This window comes from Sus scrofa, chromosome 8, assembly GCF_000003025.6.
Source record: "Sus scrofa isolate TJ Tabasco breed Duroc chromosome 8, Sscrofa11.1, whole genome shotgun sequence".
Taxonomy (NCBI): domain Eukaryota; kingdom Metazoa; phylum Chordata; class Mammalia; order Artiodactyla; family Suidae; genus Sus; species Sus scrofa.
Genome location: NC_010450.4, coordinates 3,588,413 through 3,605,604, shown reverse-complemented (window position 1 = coordinate 3,605,604; position 17,192 = coordinate 3,588,413). Strand labels below are relative to the sequence as shown.

The window sequence follows — 17,192 nt, the reverse complement described above, 5'->3', positions numbered from 1 at the left end:
TGGTGCTGCAGGAGGAGGGGACGTGACAGGAGCTCAAGGCCTTGGGGGGGGGGGCAGACGAGGAGGCTGGGGACTCCAAGGTCACATCGCCTCTCTCCCACCTGTCACTTTGCTCATGCCCCCCTTCCTTCCAGGAGGACCCCTCCCCTCGGTGTCATGGCAGTTTGTATTGACGCAGCTCAAACGCCCCCTCTCCCAGGAAGCCTTTCTTTCTGCCACTGAGGCGGACTCTCTCTCGCCTCTGAAGGCCCTCGGCTCGGCGTCTCCCTCCCTGCTCAGCCACTTCTGCCCTCTACTCTCACGAGTCACGCTCGTAGCTTCTCCACCCAACAACTTCCCGCAGGCTTTGCTCCCCACCTCCCTGTCTTCCCCAGCACCGAGGAGCGGACTAGGCTAGGGACCCATCTGCCTGTCTATGCATTCATTCCTTCAATCATCTCTCCATTCATCCTCCATCCAGCATCCGTCCACCCCTCTATCCAGCCAGCCATCGTCCAGCCGTCATCCATCGTCCATCGTCCAGCCGTCATCCGTCCATCATCCACCCATCCATCTATCCAGTCATCTGTCCATCCATCCATCCATCCCCTGTCCATCCAGTCATCTCATCCCATTTGCCTGTCTATCCAGCCATCAATTTCACAGCAGTGAATTAAGCAGAAAAAAACCTTGCCCTCGTGGAGCTGGCACTCTGGGGTGAGGGGACTGGCAGTAAAGAGATAAGCATAATAAATCTATAGTCAGTTACGTGGCAGGCGCCTAGGCTGGGAACTCTGGAAGGAGTTGGGGGGCAGGTGGGGGAGGGCGTGAGAGCAGGTGAGGATGGGAGGTGCGGGGCCAGGCAGGGGCCACGGGCCTGAGGTCAGGAAGGAGTTCAGGTAGTGCTGTGACCTGTTGCGTTTTATTCCGAGCATCTCAATTCTGGAAGCACCTGTACCACTTTGCACATGAGGAAAGAACACTCCAGAGAGGGCTCTGCAGGCCGGCCGAGGGGTGGCAGAGGCAGGACTCGAACCCACATCTCTAGAGCTCAGTCCAGCTCCCTTTCTCTTACGCCAGATCTTCCAGGGGCTGGGCTGGGGGTGTTTCCCGGGAGCGCCTCGTCAGCTCCGGACAGCAGATGGAGACAGACACGGGTCTTGCCTCTTTGGTCAGCTGACCTCCCAAGGCTGGTAACCCCAGGGACGGGAGGCAGTTTCATGGTCTAGTGTCTGCTTTGCTGGGCGTCTAAGTGTGTGTGTGCGGGAGCCTGGCGGTCTGGGTGGGGACAGCATGGAGCCTTCCCGCCCTTCCTTGTCCTTATTTGTGAGATTGAATTCCCAACGGGAGAGGAGGTTTTGCTTGCGTTTGCCTCGAAGCCACAGTTGGAAGTAGAGAAGGCTGGTGGGACAGCACGCTGCGTAGAATAAACTTCTAGCACAGGCTTGGAGGCAGGAACAGTGAATACATGTTCAGATAAGTGTCCAGACTGGCGTGAAGGACGCGGGCAGCACAGAGGCTGGTACTGTGATGTATATACAGCAGCTGCCACTGTAACTCTGTTTCTTGGGCACCTACTATGTGCCAGATACTGGCTGGTCATCTTGCATATATATTTTGTTTCATCTCCAGGTGAAACTGAAGATCAGGAGACGGGTCACCTTGGGTCATCCAGCTAGGAGGTGGCTGAGCTGAGTTCTGTCCCCCGGCCATCTGCTTCCAAGGCTATTTGGTGTATGGCCCCTTGTAGGATCAAGGCACTGTGCTGGGTGCCAGAAACCCAGTGGGGAACCCCCAGCCTGCCCTTGGGCCTGCAGACCTCATGTTGCAAGCTCTAGGGCCTGGCGTTGCTTCCCCATGAGCACATGCTAGGGAGTCGGACATGCCTGGACAGCCCCAGCTCTCCTGCTCACTGCTGTGTGAGCTTGGGCAGCTCACGTTGCCTCTTTGATGGCTGATTTTGTATGTAAGACATTGATGGAAGCTACCCCTTGGGTCGTGGGGAGGGTTCAGGGAGATAAACCAGCAGTTCAGTAATTGATGCGTAACTAGGACTTGGGTGCAGTTATTAAGCTGTTACCCACGGAGCTCCTCCTCCATGGCCAGAACATTCTTTTTTTGCCTCCAGATGACTGAGGTAGAATTTACAATGGACCCTTTTAGGTGTACAATACTATACATTAAGAATTTTGACAATCTTATATGGTCATGTCAACACCAATGCAATTAAGGTACCAAATGGGGCGTTCCCATCATGGCTCAGCAGAAACGAATCCAGTTAGAATCCAAGAGGATGCGGGTTTGATCTGTGGCCTCTCTCAGTGGGTTAAGGACCTGGCATTGCTATGAGCTGTGGTGCAGGTCATAGATGTGGCTCGGATCCTACATTGCCGTGGCTGTGGCGTAGGCCGGCAGCTGTAGCTGCAATTCGACCCCTAGCCTGGGAATTTCCATATGCCACAAGTGAGGCCCTAAAATGATGAAGAAAAAAAAAGTTACCGAACGGTTCTGTTGCTGCCTTTCATTTCTTTGGGTGTCTGTAGTCAGTCCTCTTCTTTATTCCACTCCGTTTGTTATTCCAAAACAACTGCTAGGGGTTTTGCCTTTTCCAGATACCACGTAAGTGGAATCGCGTGGCAGGTGGTCCTTGTGCCTGGCTTCTCTCACTTCATGCAGTGCATTTGAGAGGCATCCATGTTTTTCCTTTTCGTCTCTAAGTGACGGCCCGTTGCACGAAAAGACCAGGGTCTGTGCCTTTCCACTCACCGTTTGGAGGGTTTCTTTGCTAAAAACGCTGTGCCTTGTGGTTTTTGGAGGGTTTCTTTGCTAAAAACGCTGTGCCTTGTGGTTTTTGATGGTGTGCTAGACCTTGCTTGTGGACTGGAGGCAGACGCATTCTGCAGAAATGGGCCGCTGCCTCCTCCTCTGTCGGGCTGCTCGTGTGGACGGTTCAGGCCTTCTGGTTCGGAACGGAGCCAGGTTTGAGTGTCGTTGCTGAAGGACCAGCCTGGGCCCTCCGACTAACCTGGCTCGCATGGTATCTTCCAGCATTTAAAAAGCATGAACCTTAGCATAACAATCTGGAATTCTGGCTTCTCTAGAAAAACCAAGAGATGGGCAGACCAAGTGTTAGGTAACTGGCCCTGTGCCATCCCAGGTCAGCATTCGGCCTGTGCTTTCTGCTCTGCTGCAGGGCCCCGTGCTCCCTAATCGACCCTCCCACCCTGGTTCTTCTTTAAATTATCATCCTGTTCTCACAGCTGGCCGAGTTGGTGGGGAATGAATTCAATGCTGTCTTTTACAAAAGCAGGGGAGGCGTTCCTGTTACGCCTCAGCAGGTTATAAACCCAACCAGTATCCATGAGGATGCAGGTTCAATCCCTGGCCTTGCTCAGTGGGTTAAGGATCCGGCATGGCCATGAGTTGTGTACACAGACCCGGCTTGGCCCTGGTGTTGCTGTGGCTGTGGTGTAGGCTGGTAGCCACAGCTCCAATTCGAACCCCAGCCGGGAAACTTCCATATGTCACATGCATGGCCCCCAAAAGCAAAAGCAAAAAAAAAAAAAAAAAGCGGGGGAAATAGATGCCTCACTTACACATCGATTTCCACCCCCATGGTTGGAATCAGAGCGATGATTCGAGAATTTCACGCTGGAGGTTTTAGAAGGCTCAGCCTCAGGGAGCCCTTGTTCCGTGTGGTGGCAGCTCGGGGAGGCGTCCGTTTCTGGATTCCCTCCGGGCCAGCTGGGTGCAGAGCACAATCGATCACGTACCCTCTGCCATCCAAGCTGTGGGTTTCGCGGGGACACCGAGTCCCCACAGGAGAGGGGGCTTTTTACTCAGGTCTGGGAACAGTGAGCATGGAAAAGTCTGGGTCTTCCGCCTCCACCTGGGCTGTGTGGCCTTACCTGCTGGAAAGACTCACATTTGACAGTTTGTTTAGAGGGCGCAGCTTTCTGAGCCCGCTGCCAGATGGCTGGAGAGACAGCTGACAAACGCCAGACGGCTGCTCACGGGGAATCGAGAAACGCAAACACATCCACGCGTTCGCCTGAGCCGCTGTTTCAGGAAGGAGGGGCAGGGCCTATGGCTCTGTGGTCAGACTTACCCTGTCCAGCACGGAAGTGTCACTGTCACTAGCCCGTGGAGAGTTGGGAAAGGTCGGGGGTGGACCGGGCGGGGTGATGGCCCCTGCCCCTGCCGGTCGGTCAGCTCGAAGCTCCCGGTTCCTGCATTCCCCTCAGAGGGCACAGAACCGAGTCCCTGCTGTCACCGAGGTGACATTCTAACGGGGGACACAACAGGGAGGCAGACAAGTTGGGAACAGGTCCCTTCACATGGAGGTAAGTGCCGTGGAGATCGAGGCACAGAGCCTGGAGCTGAAGAGGGACCGGCGGGCCGGGGAGGGAGGGCCGTGGGGTTCCAGGCCCTGCGGGTCAGGCCCAGGCAGCAGCGGGGGCAGAGGCCCTGCGGCAGGAGCGTGCCCTGTGTGTGTTCACCTCCAGGGTATGGCCAGGGTGGGAAGGGGGCTCTCCATCCCGTGGAAGTTGCTCGATGTATTCCCAGCGCACGAGGAGGCAGCGGGGCCGTGGCCTGACTTACAGGTGTTTCCCTCGGGCGGCTCTGCTCACCTTTTTTTCTTGGGTGAAAATGACAAAGCTGCCAAGGCCCCTTGGCTTGTTCCTGGTGAGATTTCACCAAGAAGCAGGCCACTGTCCCCTGAGCACCTAGCCTGCTCCTGCCATCAGGCTGGGCTTGCAGCAGGCTGTCCAGGGGCTGCTTGAGTGGAGGGGGTGAGACGGATGGCCAGACCAGTGACCTGCCGCTTGTCCTCAGGGGCAGGGAGGGACGCGGGCACACAGGCCTGGGAGTGGGAGCAAAGGGCGATGAGGACAAGGAAGCTGGTGGGATGGGCACTGAGTCGGCGGCCAGAGGGTGGTGTGCAAAAGGGCAGCGGGGAGTGGAGAGCCGAGGGGGCGGCACTCAAGCTCCCGTTCCCTGGAGCAGCCCGCCCAGCCCTTGTGCCAGCGCTGCCCTCTCCGTGCCCCACAGCACCCTCCTCTGTCCTTGGCCCTAACACATGCTCTTCCCTCTGGATAACACGTGTCGTCCCCTCCACCCCCCACCCCCCACCCCTGCCTGGCTGCACCTGGCTTGGCGTGGCCCACCGCCTACCCCCAGCCTTCTCTGCCTTGTGCTGCTGGAGTCTGCCTTATGCCAGGCTTCCCGCTGCGCGGGGCCTTCCTTCATGGATGCCCGTGTGTCTGGATCCTCATAGCTCTGCCAGGGTCTGGGGATTGTGCTCTCTTAATTGTACCCATTGAGTCCCAACACAGAAAGGAAGCTGGGAATGTGGCAGGGGTAGGGGTGCCTGGGGGGAGGCTGTGACACCCCACACTTGCCTGCCCAGCCTCGCAAAAGTTACAGCCCCGGGCCCTCCCCCGTCTGCAGGTCCTCTGGTAAAAGCTTTGCGAAGATGTTCTTTCGGAGAACTTGTGCTTTGGATTCAAATAGGGAAGGGCCTGTTTTGACTTTCAAACGAGGTGCTGAAGAGAAGGCTGGTGCTTCAGTGCCCGCTGGAGAGCGCCAGGGCTTCAAGGGCACCAAGCAGCCCCTGCCTGGCTTGTGCCCGCCTCCCACCCCCACCCCACCTGGGGCCCAGGGCTCCGTTGCTCCTGGAATCTGCCGTGTCCTTTTCCCCCACAATGTTCTGAGAGTTGAGTTTCCATAACTGCATTTGCTGGGTGTTGTAATGTAGGAAAAGTCTTTGTAGGTTTTGGATCATTACATAATTAGCCACAATGTTGGATATTATTGATGTGTTCATAACTGCCTAGTTCCACCAAGGGCTTTAAATGCTTACTTAAAATCTGTATTTCTACCTTAAAATAACAAGCAGTTGAGGGAATTAGTACAAAGGGCACGCAATGGTAGGAAAAGAACAAAACCAGATGTCACATGAGCATCCTAGCAGCTAAAGCAAAAAGGGCAATGGGGTTGGCTACAAAGTCCAGGAGACTACAGGTGAAGCAGGCTGATTCCAGGAGCATCATAGCGTTTTTGCGTGGGCCTCCTGATGCTTGGCGAGGCACTGTTGGCCTAAGAGATGAGGAGGGAGTCGTGACTGCGGAGGTGAGTTCACCTTCCCCACACACAGCTCTGGAGGTGAGGAGAGCAGGATGTCGGGGTGGCTGGGAGGGTCTGGGAGGCTCCTCTGAGAGGGCATTTGTGCCCCAGCTCATGAGGGAGGGCAAGGTCATTACCAGCTCAGTCCTGGCTAAGTGTGGGGGATGCCCGCCCAGAAGGCTCGCTGCCCAGGGCCCGGGGAGTCAGCCCCTCCCTCCTGGTGTCAGTGCTGGTCTGCTATGTCCAGGTTCATCCCCCCCCCCAGAGAAACCCCTTCTCCTCCCAGGACAGCACAGCGTCCTTGCAGGTCCAGGAGACCGCAAGCGTCCTTCGGCGCGAGTGCTGCTTGTTTGAAGGACTGTGCTCCTGCCGTGGCTGTGCACCCCGCACGCTGTGGGAGGGATGGGACTGACCTGCCAGGTGCCGCTTGTCGTCCAAGACACACCCGCCTTGTGGGGGTAACTCCTCAGGGAATCCCCCGTTTATGGACCGCGTGTCCAGGCTTGAAGAGGTGGGTGCCCAGACCCACAGCCAGCAGGAGGCGGGGCTGGGATTCAAACCCAGGCAGTCTGGCTCTAAAGCCTCATCCCTTGCCATGAAGCCAGGCTGCCTCGGCGGAGTCCCCAGAGCAGTGGCTTTGGGTGTCGCTCTGCTCCCTCTTCCACCTGGGGTGTTGCTGCACGGGTGTCCTGTCATGTGGCAGGGGTGAGACAGGGCTGCAGGGGGGCAGGAATTCACCTGCTTGCTGGGGCGGGCGAGCGGGGTGCCCTGCAGCTTAGAAGGGGGCTGGGGGCTGGCCAGTGGGGGAGGGAGGAGCTGTCTGCCAGTGTCACCGCCCCCCACCCCCGCTGTCAGGGACCGTGTCGGCTCCGTGTTGCGGTTGAGCCCTCGAGGTGGGCCCTTGCTCCTCTCTCCATCTCTCTTCGCGCTCTCCCCCCACCTCGCGCTCTCAGCAAAGTGTAACCATAACGAAGCGGGAAAGGATGGGACAGGCGTGCCTCCCCGCCCTCTGGGCACCAGGCGAGGTGATGGCTGGTTGCCAGGAGCTCCCCGCCATCCCCCCAAACAAACCCATCTTGCCTCAAAGCAAGAGCACGGGGTGGGGACACCAGGGTTAAAAGACACACACTTGTCACGTGCTCCTAAACTGGGGGGGGGCGTGGCCTGGCCTGTCTGGTGACAGTGCCTTGCGGTACCTGAGCCGTGGAGCTGGTGTCCCCTCATGAGTGTAAATTCGGCCCTGATGAGTGGCTGCCTGGGGAGGAGCCTGAACGTGGCCGGGTGGGTTTTACCCCATCAGAGGAAGAGGGGTGGCTCCCAGGGGTGGGGGCTGGGCTGCTGCCACCCTCTCCTGGACCCTCTCAGCCCTTGGGTGGGGCGGGTGTGAGCTCCCCTTACAGATGAGGAGGCACAGGAGGCTGGGACCTGGTGGAGGGGTTTTCCCCCTTGGCCTCCTCCCCGGGACCAAGGCCAGTAGCTATGGGGGGACAGGGTGGAGCAGGGGTGAGCTGGGAGGAGCAGGAGTACAGGCATGGCCCTCAGCACCCACCTACCCCCACGAGCCTGTGTCTCCGTCTGAAAAATGGGGCTTGTTGCCGTTGTGAGGTTTAAATCAGATGATGGGTGAAAAGCCTCTCCTGGTACCCAGCCGCCAGGGGATGAATGAATGAATGAGTGAATGAAAGCAGGCAGGAACAGCTGAAGAAGTAACTGGTTCTCCGTGTCTTGGAAAGGACTTCAGGGCATCCTGTTGGCCTCACACGCCCACAGAGGGGCCTCTGCTGGGTGCCCTGAGAGCTGGGGCGGGGCTGAGGGAGGTGGCTCCGTTCAACGGCAGGTTCACAGTTTTAACCTGTGGACATGGAACAAGCTTTCCCAGAGTGGGAGTGAGCTCACCATCCCTGGGAGCACACAAGCAGTTCTGAAGGCCCCTTGGCGGGCTTTTTCAGGCCCATTCCTTCCCAGATCAGGAGATCAAGTGACCTCCAAATTTCCTTCCAGCTTGGGCTCTGGGACTTGCCCTGTGGCTTCTCTGTTGCTCAGGCACACAATGAATGGTCCTGCCATGCCACCTGCCATCATTCTGCCTGCATCTACCTGCCAAGCCCCTTCTGTGTGCCGGGAGCCACCTTCAGAGGGTTTATCCCGGGGGGTGGCAGGTGAGTGTGGGGTTCCCAACACCCCCGGGGAGAGAGCCTGGGAATGAGCAGGGAGTGCTTCCTGGAGGAGGCATTTTTGGGTCGCCAGGTGGATTTCATAGAGTGGTGAAGCAGGGAACGGTGTTCTGCATAGGTGGATCAGCATTTGCGGAGGCCCAGAGGCAGGTGATGAGAGGCTGTGTTCTGGAGTTTCTGGAGTGGGGTTTGATGATTCGCGGGATGAACTGTTCGACCTGGGAGGCTTCAGGCAGGTTGCAGCCAGGTCACTGGGGGCCTAGGATGAAGAGATCTTTGCAGGCAAAGAGGAGTGTGCAAGATGGGGATCCTGAGCAGAGGGGTGTCAGGATCTCTTCCATGGGGTGCTTCCTGAGCAGACCCTGGTCTTTAGTTTCCTCCCCTGAAATATGGGGACAGCAGGGCCCCTAATGTCATGGGGCTGCCACCGGGGGCCAGAGCGATGGCCCTGTGCCAGTGGCCACTGACTTTCCTCCTTTGCCTGCGCCTGAGCTTGAGATGTCTCTGCGGCTGAAACAGACAGGTACCTGCCTTGGTGCAGCTCTTTCTCATGGGCAAACTTGTGACTTGAGCTGAATCTCTGGGTCATTATGGAGCTGCTGTCAACCACTTGAGGGGCCCTGGGGCTCCGAGGGATCCACTGCCCTGTGCTGGGTGCCAGTGTGGACCTCCCGGCCACGCCCAGGACCCCCAGCTCCGAGACAGTGCATGAGCTTGAAAGGTGAATTCATTCTGCTTCTGGGGGCAGACTCCACGCTGGGCCATGGGGTTCCCGGAACGGCTCGGTGTGGCATCCGAGGCTGCAGAGCCCACCTTGCATCTGTGCCTCCTCCCACAGGACACAGGGACTTCTGTGGCCTCTGCAGGACACAAGCTTGGCCCCAAGTAGGTCCGTGTGCCCTGGGTGGCTGGGATCTCCATGGTTCTGGCGTCTGGCATCCGCCTTTGGATGGTGTAAGTCGGCTACACAGAGCACGTGTCCCCTGGGCGCTGTGGGGCTGCCATCCAGGCCCCTCCACTTGGGTTTTACAAATAAAGAAACTGAGGCATGTGGGATCCGAAGACCGAGGCCTGCTGGGTGCCAGCCTCTTGAGGCCCTGGGCATGTGCTTCTGCTTCTGGTCCTGGCAGACCCTGGAGGCTGGGGCCCACCACTGCCCGCCCCAGGCCTGACCCCAGCTTCATTCACTCTTGCCCACCAGGCCCTTGGAGACCCTCCAGGCTGTGGCACCCAGGCAGGCTGGTGATGTCAGTGATGACAGGCTGATATCATGTCACTCTCTTGTCACCCTCCCGGCCTGGGGCAGGAGGGAGGCTGAAGTGCGGTCCCACTGGGCCTGGCCAGAGGCCAGCCTTGCTTCCGCGGGTGGCGTTGGGCAGGAAGCGGGGCTGCGGAGGTGGCAGGGCAGGGCGGCGGGGGCAGGAGGGCTGGCGTGGGGCCAGTGCGCCGCTCTTGAAGGGTCCCATTGATGGGTGGACGGCGGGCGGTCAGGATGCAGCGGCCTTCCTGCTGTCCCCCGGTCCCCCGCCGTTGACGGGCCTCCGGGCCTCCGCCCTGCTCACAGCTGCTTGGCAAGCGTTCCGCGGCTGCGTCACCTCGATGCGGAGCCAGCCGTCCTGTTTCTGCTCTGCTCTGGTTCACGGGGGAGCTGGCGGGTGAGGCTGCACCGGTTTCCTGGGGCTGCATGAGCAATGCCACAAGCGGGGGCTTAAGACTCAGAATTCATTCTGCAGGGTCTGGGGGCAGACGTCTGAGACCCCGTGTCGGGACCCGCACTCCCTCGGAGGCCCTAGGAAAGATTCTCTCCTGCTTCATCGGCTCGTTGGCCTCTGTGGCTCCTGTGGCTCTGGGCCGTCCATGGCGTCTTTTCCTGCAGCTGCGTCGTGGCCTTGCTCCCTGTCTGGGTCCGAACCCCCTCCCCCAGCACTCTGAGACTCCAGTCTGGATGCAGGCCCTCCCTCATTGGCACGGCCCCATCTTAACATGGTCCCGTCTGCAAAGGCCCCATTGCTAAACAAGCTCACGTTCTGGGGTCCTGGCTAGACATGGGTTCAGCTCCTTACTCAGCATCCTGGCCCCTGCGTCGCCGCTCTTCCCGCCCCCCCAGCCCTCGCTCCTCCCCTGCCTGGGCCCCTCGGAAGCTCTCCCGCCTTTTGGGGCCGAGTCTCCACCTGCCTTCCTCCGAGAAGCTTCTTTTCTTCTGCCGACACGTGAGGGTTCTGCCATCATGGAGGCCCCAGATGTCACTGTGACCTCTCTCGGGCTACTGACCACACCCTGCTGAAGGCATGCGTGGCTCCCGAGGCTGGGGACGCCACCATGACAGTCTCAGTAACGTCGTTCTCTTCCCCCTCCGCGGAGGCCCAGCGCCTGCTCTGTGCTGCTCGGTGCATGAACTGCGCTGTTGACGCGTGTTCGTTGTTGCAGCCTCGTGGCCGCCCGGGTTTGACAGTCAGGTCTGTTCAGGCCCGTCAGTGAGTGACGTTCACGGGCTGTCCTAGGACCAGCCCCAGGCAGAGAGTCTGGAGCTGCTTCCTTTATTCAGAAGCTTTTGTGAGCGCCTTCCATGCGCTCTGCGTTAGGGACCCAGCAGGCAGCCGGCGGCCCGTCCTTCCCTCGTGCACTTACGGCCGGTGAGGTCGTTGCTAACCACACTGCGGACGGCAGTGGTTTTGCCACTGACCCCTTCTGTGACCTTGGCCAAGGGCGGCCCCCTGGGGACCTTGGTTTCCCCATGTGTAGCCCTTGGCCGTTAGCCTCCCAGCCTGAAAACGAGCCCCTGCATCCAGCAGCCCTGCTGGCTGGGCACACCCCGTCCACTGGCTCAGGGCAGGACCAGAATCCTGTGTTGAGAGGCCCCAGACAGACCACCAGCAGCCGATGACCATGGTCAGGTGGGGCACGCTCTGCCCAAGGCCCTGGCAGACGCGGAAGCCTCGGGCACAAAGGCTGTGTTGGAGCAGAAGTGACCTTTGAATCCCCCAGCCCGTGTCCCCGCCCCGGGAGCATCCAGAGGCTCCTTCCAAGTCCTGTGACTCAGAGCTCCCGGCAAGGCCACCGGGTCACGCTCCAGCTCTCAATGGGGGCTTTGAGAGCTGGCCTGCGTGGGACGCGGCTGCCACGCGGGAAGGCAGGTAACGCTTGACGTGCCTGGGAAGACCCATGGGGGTTGAGGAGCGGGGGAGATGGACGGGCCTGGGGCAGAGCCAAACGTCAGAAGGACAGTCAGCTCCCTGCCGGGGAGCAGTCGGTGGTGGTCGTGCTGGTCCCGCATGCTGCTGAGGGGTCGTCTGACAGCTGGGACCCCTACCCTAAGCTTGGCCTGCAGGAGAGTTTCCAACCTTCAACCCAAAGTCCTGTGCCAAACTCATCTCAGGCGGGAACCCTGAAGAGGGTATGAGTTTCCCCTGGCTGCTGTGACAAGTGACCACAAATTTTGTAGCTGGAAAGCACATGGAGCTATTGTCTTCTGGTTCTGGAGGCCGGGAGCCTGCCGGGAGTCCCAAGGAGCTGAAGGCAAGGAGGTGCGGGGCCCGTTTCTGCCGGAGGCTCCAGCGCAGCGTCTGTTCCCTGCCCTGCGCGTCCTCGATGCTGCATTCCTGGGCTCATGCCCCCCTCCTCATGTGCTGCAGGCCCCTCCCTCCAGGGCACATGTCCGTCTCCTCCTTGACAGCTGGTCCCTCAGCCGCTCTCTCGTAAGGTCTCTTGTGGCTGCACTAAGGCCCCCCTGGATCATGCAGGATGACCCCATCTCAAGATCCGTAACTGGAGCTCCCGCTGTGGCTCAGCAGGTTAAGAGCCCAACATAGTGTCCGTGAGGTTGCAGGTTCAATCTCTGGCCTTACTCAGTGGGCTCAGGATCCGGCTTTGCTGCAAGCTGTAGTGTAGGCTGCAGATGTGGCTCGAATATGGTGTGGCTGTGGCTGTGGGGTAGACCAGCAGCTGCAGCTCCCATGCGACCCCTAGCCTGGGAACCTCCATATGCTGCAGGTGCAGTCCTTAAAGGGAAAACAAACAAAAAGATGCTGAACCTTGCCCCACCTGCAAAGTCCCTTTTGCCATGTGAGGTAACATCGTCACGGTTTAGGGGATTACGACGTGGACAGCTTTGGGGGCCTCGGTCTGCTGACCACGAGGAGCCTTTTGGGCGGTTCAGGTCAGGGCAGCGGGGCCAAAGGCGTCCACCTTCTTTCTGGAGGACGGGGCTCTGATTCCACCACCACCTGCACGCCTGGCCCCTGGGGTGATCTGAGGCCAGCTCACGGCAGGTGTCCAGCCAGGCTGTGGATGCAGGTCTCCCAGCTCCTTCCGCTTGGGGCAGTGCCCCCAGAAGTTAGAAATCAGTAAGACTTGAGAAGTAGAGTGTGGCATTTGGAAGCGAACTAAACACTGCTGTGGGCAGCCCTCTGCTCCCTGCAGTGCTGTTGGCACCCAGGCCTGCCTGGGCACCTCCCCTGCCCTGAGAAGCAAGTTCTGTTCTGCTCGTATTACCGAGGAAGCAGCCTTAGGGGCAGGGGACGTTCCCAGGGCCTCCTGGTGAGCACGTGGCTGGGTTTCTCCCACCACATTTATTCCATGTGTGGGACTCAGAGGGGACAGTCGATTAAAGACCCGAGGGAGTCCATGCTTGGTGAGCTCCAGGGACAGAGCAAGGCCAGGGGCTGGGGGACAGCATGGAGGTGGCGGCAAAGGAAGGGCAGAAGCTCCACCCACACAGGGCCATGTGACGGGGCTGAGGCTCTGCCCACACAGAGGAGTCTGGAAACCACCCAGGCAGGGCCAGTCTGGGACTTGGGTGACCCATGCCCGTGCGCATCCCAGCCTCGGGCCTGAGAAAGTTCTCTGGGCAGGGCTGGGGCAGGGACGTGCCACGTGTGCCCATGACTGGTGGCACGACGCTCAGGCAAGTCAGCTGGGAGCTGGGGCCTGCCCGGCAGGAGGCAGGGTGTGTCTGCGGATGCGCAGGTGATGGGGCAGGGACCCAGGGCTCTTGAGAGATGCTGCAGGTGCGGCTTCATTCAGCTGCAGGTGGGAGGAGAGCGCTCTGGAGCCCGAGCAGGTCAGGGATGGATTTAAAATCCGAGCGGGGTGTTGGGGGGAGGCCCACCCTTTAAGAGCCTCTTGAGCAGCATTTCTCAGATTTTCATTCGCCCACGATCCCCTGGGATCTTGTTAAAATGCAGGTTCTGATTCAGTGGGTCCGGGTGAAGCCAGATTCTCTTTCTAATGAGCTCCCAGGTGACTGATTAGGCTGCTCCGTGGGGCTCTGTGAGAGGCAGAGGGTCAAGCGGCTTGAGTCCTTCCTCTGGTGTAACCTCTAGCCCCTGCCAGGTGGACACTGGGAACCCCACGTGACAGATGGGGCCACAGAGGCTCCGAGGGTGGAAGTGAGTTCTGGAGGTCGCCCGGGAAGGGGCGGGGTGCTCCCCCCTCCTCCAGTCCGTCTCGAGAGTGGGTGCCTGTCCCGGTCACCCAGCCAGTCCAGTGGGGGGGACAGTTCAGGTGTGCGGCTTCTTATTGCCCCCCCCCCCAGGCTTCCCGCAGCACAGGAGAAGGGAGGCAAGAACTGGGTTTTATGAGCACCTACTGTGTGCCAGGCACCTCGTGTGTCACCTTGTTTATCCTTGTCACAGGGACAGCATCCTTCTCTCGGCGCTGGCAGGGTTCTGCACGCAGTGGTCCCAGGAAAGGCCACGCTGACTCGGGCAGCTCCCAGCCAGGCCCAGGAGGGCTTGAAGCACCTGCCGGGGGCAGCAGCAGCCCTGGCAGCTCGGTCAGCTTCTTCGTGTGCCTCTCTGCTTTTTGCTCCTGGAGGAGCAGTACTGCCTGGGCGCCCTCAGGAGAGAGGCTGAGCTGTCTGTCGCACCAGACCTGCCTCTGCTTGGGCTCAGGGGGCAGCGTGGATCCCAGGGAGGCTAGAGACGTCCCTTTCCCCACCTGACCCCAGCCTGGACCTGGCCACCGGAATATGTACCTCGGTGACATTGTGGTGGCTTTCTGGGCGGGGCAACTTCCCGGGGGCAGCTTTCAGTCCCACGAATTGCTGGCGGGAGGTGGAGAGAGCCCAGTGGGAAGGGCTTAATCCTCGCCCACCCACCCCACCCCACTGGACGCTGGCAGGAGAGGTCACCCCGTGGGTGGGGCTAGAACTCTCGGAACATGCCGTGGGGGACACAACCGTGTCACCAAGTCCTCCACCTCCCTGGTTGCCTGTGGCTGCTGTGACCTCTGCCTTCGGCAGAGCACGAGGGCCCGGCCACCAGATGGGAGAGCTGGGGGTGGGGATGTGGGCGAGACGCAGTGGGAGGCAGAAGAAGGGGTCTGGGGTCTGATGCGCCTGGTTCCCGTTCCAGAGCTGCCTTTTACTGTATGCGGCCCTTGGACCCGACGGGGCACCTACGTCAGTGAGGTGGGGCAGGGCAGCACGGCAGCCCTGGCCACCAAGCGCCTCTCACAGGGCAGTGCCCAGGAGTGTCCTTGACACGGTGCAGTGTCCTGACGGTGGTCAGCACACCAGGTCAGGAGGCGGAGGGCAGGAGACGGCTGAGGCCAGGCGGGCAGGAGGGCAGCTTGCCCCACGTCCCTGGCCCAGGACCCCTGCCAGGACCCCCGTTTCCTGCCTGCCTTGGGTTTAGATGGAGCAGCCATCCCAGGACCCTGTGCCCACACCTGCCTCTGGGTGGCCTGTCAGCTCCCTCTGCCCATGGGGCGTGGGGCTGCTTTAACGTCGGGGTCCCCCACTGCCCTTGGCTTATTCTTTCATCTTCCGCCAAAGGGAATCGCCTGCCCGCCCGCCCACAGGGCCCGCTCGTTACTGACCCAGCCACTGAGGGTGTTAAGTGAGCTCCCGCGTGCCAAGCCAGCTTGCCTGAGCGGCAGGGCCTTTGTGGCCGGCTGGTGCTCCAGCGCGTGTGGTGGGACGTCCTCCGCTGCTCCACAGCAGGTGAGGGGGCTGCTAGGACCCCCCGGGTGTCTGGCTGGGAGGCCCTTCCGGGGCTGTGCAGGCGCTGGCACGCGGTAGGGGCCGATCTGGGAGACCTCCCAGTCCAGCCCCTCCGTGAAGGATGGGGGCCCTGAGGCCCAGGGTTCCATGTGTCCCCAGCCCCTGGGATGGAGCCAGGCCAGACCCGGGTACCTCTGCCTCCCCGAGACCTGGATCCAGCCCCGCCCGGCCGCCCGCCTTTCCCCCCCAAGGCTCCAAGCTGGTGATTTCCAAGCATCTGAAAGTAATAAGGAAGCAGCTTGTGGATGAAATAGCTGGAACATGAAACTGTATCTTGTGGTCAGTGTTTCTTTCTGTCAAAACATGTCTCCTTGCTGAGCTGGGTTGGGGAGGGGGCCCAGGAGACCCTGTTTCTGTGGCCTGAAACCCACAGAAGAGTCAGCTCCATAGCTCATGGGGTGGAAGGGGCAGGGCTGGTCTTTGAGTTAACATCCCCTATCTCTGCCCCCTTTGGCCCGGCCTCCTCGCAGCCAAGGGAGCTTCCTAAAACCAGAGCTGACCCCACACCGTCCAGCGCCAGAGCCTTCTATGGCTCCCCGTGGCTTTCGCATTGACGTCTAAGTCCCCCAATCCTCTTATTCCTGTTGATACTCCCTGCCCCCCCGAGAGCCCTCCCAGGGTGAGGCATGTGAGACACAGGGTGTCAGAAGGGCGGTCCTCGCTCAGGGGTGGAGCCCGAGAGCGCGGCTCCCTCACTGCCTCACTCTCTTCACCCTGGCCCAGCCCTGCTTCTTTCTCGGCCCCCTCCCGCCGCTGCTGCCATCCCAGGGTTCCCTTCAGGCCTGGCCTCCTCCCCTGCCAGCTCCTTCCCTGGGGACCCCTCCTCCCCTTTCCTTAGCCATTGTGACTTCTGCTCCCGATACCCCAGGCCCTTCTCGCACCCTCTAATTCTTGGTTGTCTTCCAAACCCTTGATGCTGTGAATTCTGTGAGGGCCAAGCCTTGCCTGTTGTGTTTATTGCTGTGTCCCCGGGACTAGCACAGGGCCTGACACATAGTAGTTGCTCAAGAAACGTGTGTTGGATGGGTGGGTAGGTAGGTGGGTGGATGGGTGGGTTGGATGGCTGGCTGGCTGGCTGGCTGGAGGGTGGGTGGGTGTGTGGATGGCTGGATGGTGGATGGTGGGTGGGTGGGTTGGGTGGATGGCTGGATGGTTGGGTGGATGGATGGATTGCTGGCTGGCTGGCCGGAGGATGGCTGGGTGAATGGATGGGTGGATGTCTGGGTAGGTGGATGGATGGTTGGTGGATGGGTTGGGGATGGGCATAGATGGCTGGACAGGTTAATGGCTGGCTAAGAGGATAGATGGTTGGATGGGTAGGTGATGGGTGGACAGTCGCATGGCTGAGCCTTTATTTGTAATTCGAAGCCTTCCTAGATGCACTTGAATCCTGGAATTAGCCAGGTAGGGCCACCTGGACCTCACTGGTTGTTGAGGGAGGGCTCATGGCCCAGGGCCACAAGAACGGGGTCTGCGCTGAGCTGTGTCCAAGCCTGAGGATGCACAGCCGAGTGGGACACAGTGCCTGCCCTCTTGGAGGTCACGATCCACTATGGCAGGTGCTGCGGGCCTGGTCATGGTGGTCTGTTGGCATCGGGTGGTAGCGGTGGCATAAAGTGCCCTGGGCACGGTGAGGGGAGGGGGCCTCTTCCTCGGATCGTGCTGAGGCAACCTTCGTGGAAGAGGTGACATTTGAGCAGGCTTTGTCGGGCGAGGAGGCGTCGGTTGGTGGAGCTGGTGGGTGGGGAGCTCTTGGCAGAGAGAACAGGGCGGTCAAAGCAGCAGGTGCTTTCCGGGAACAGAGAGGTGGGCTCTGTGGCTGGAGGTTAGGGGGAAAGAAAGCCAAGGAGGCGAATTGAGACGCCCGGGTAGGGACTTTGAACTGGATGTTTGCAGCAATGGGGAGCCGC

The 17,192-nt window shown here is 60.1% G+C and overlaps 1 protein-coding gene across 6 annotated transcripts in view; it reads left to right on the top strand.

Annotated features, from left to right (window-relative positions):
* The window catches only part of SORCS2 (sortilin related VPS10 domain containing receptor 2), a 507,916-nt gene that overhangs the window by 109,398 nt on the left and 381,326 nt on the right, over positions 1 to 17,192 (top strand). The window contains exon 1 of one of the 6 annotated variants that reach the window (XM_021100963.1): positions 11,324 to 11,413. The exons of the other annotated variants lie outside the window; for them this stretch is intronic. The gene's annotated coding sequence lies outside the window, so the exon portion shown is untranslated. Of the gene's footprint in view, positions 1 to 11,323; positions 11,414 to 17,192 lie in introns of those variants that run through there. 6 annotated transcript variants of the gene reach the window in all.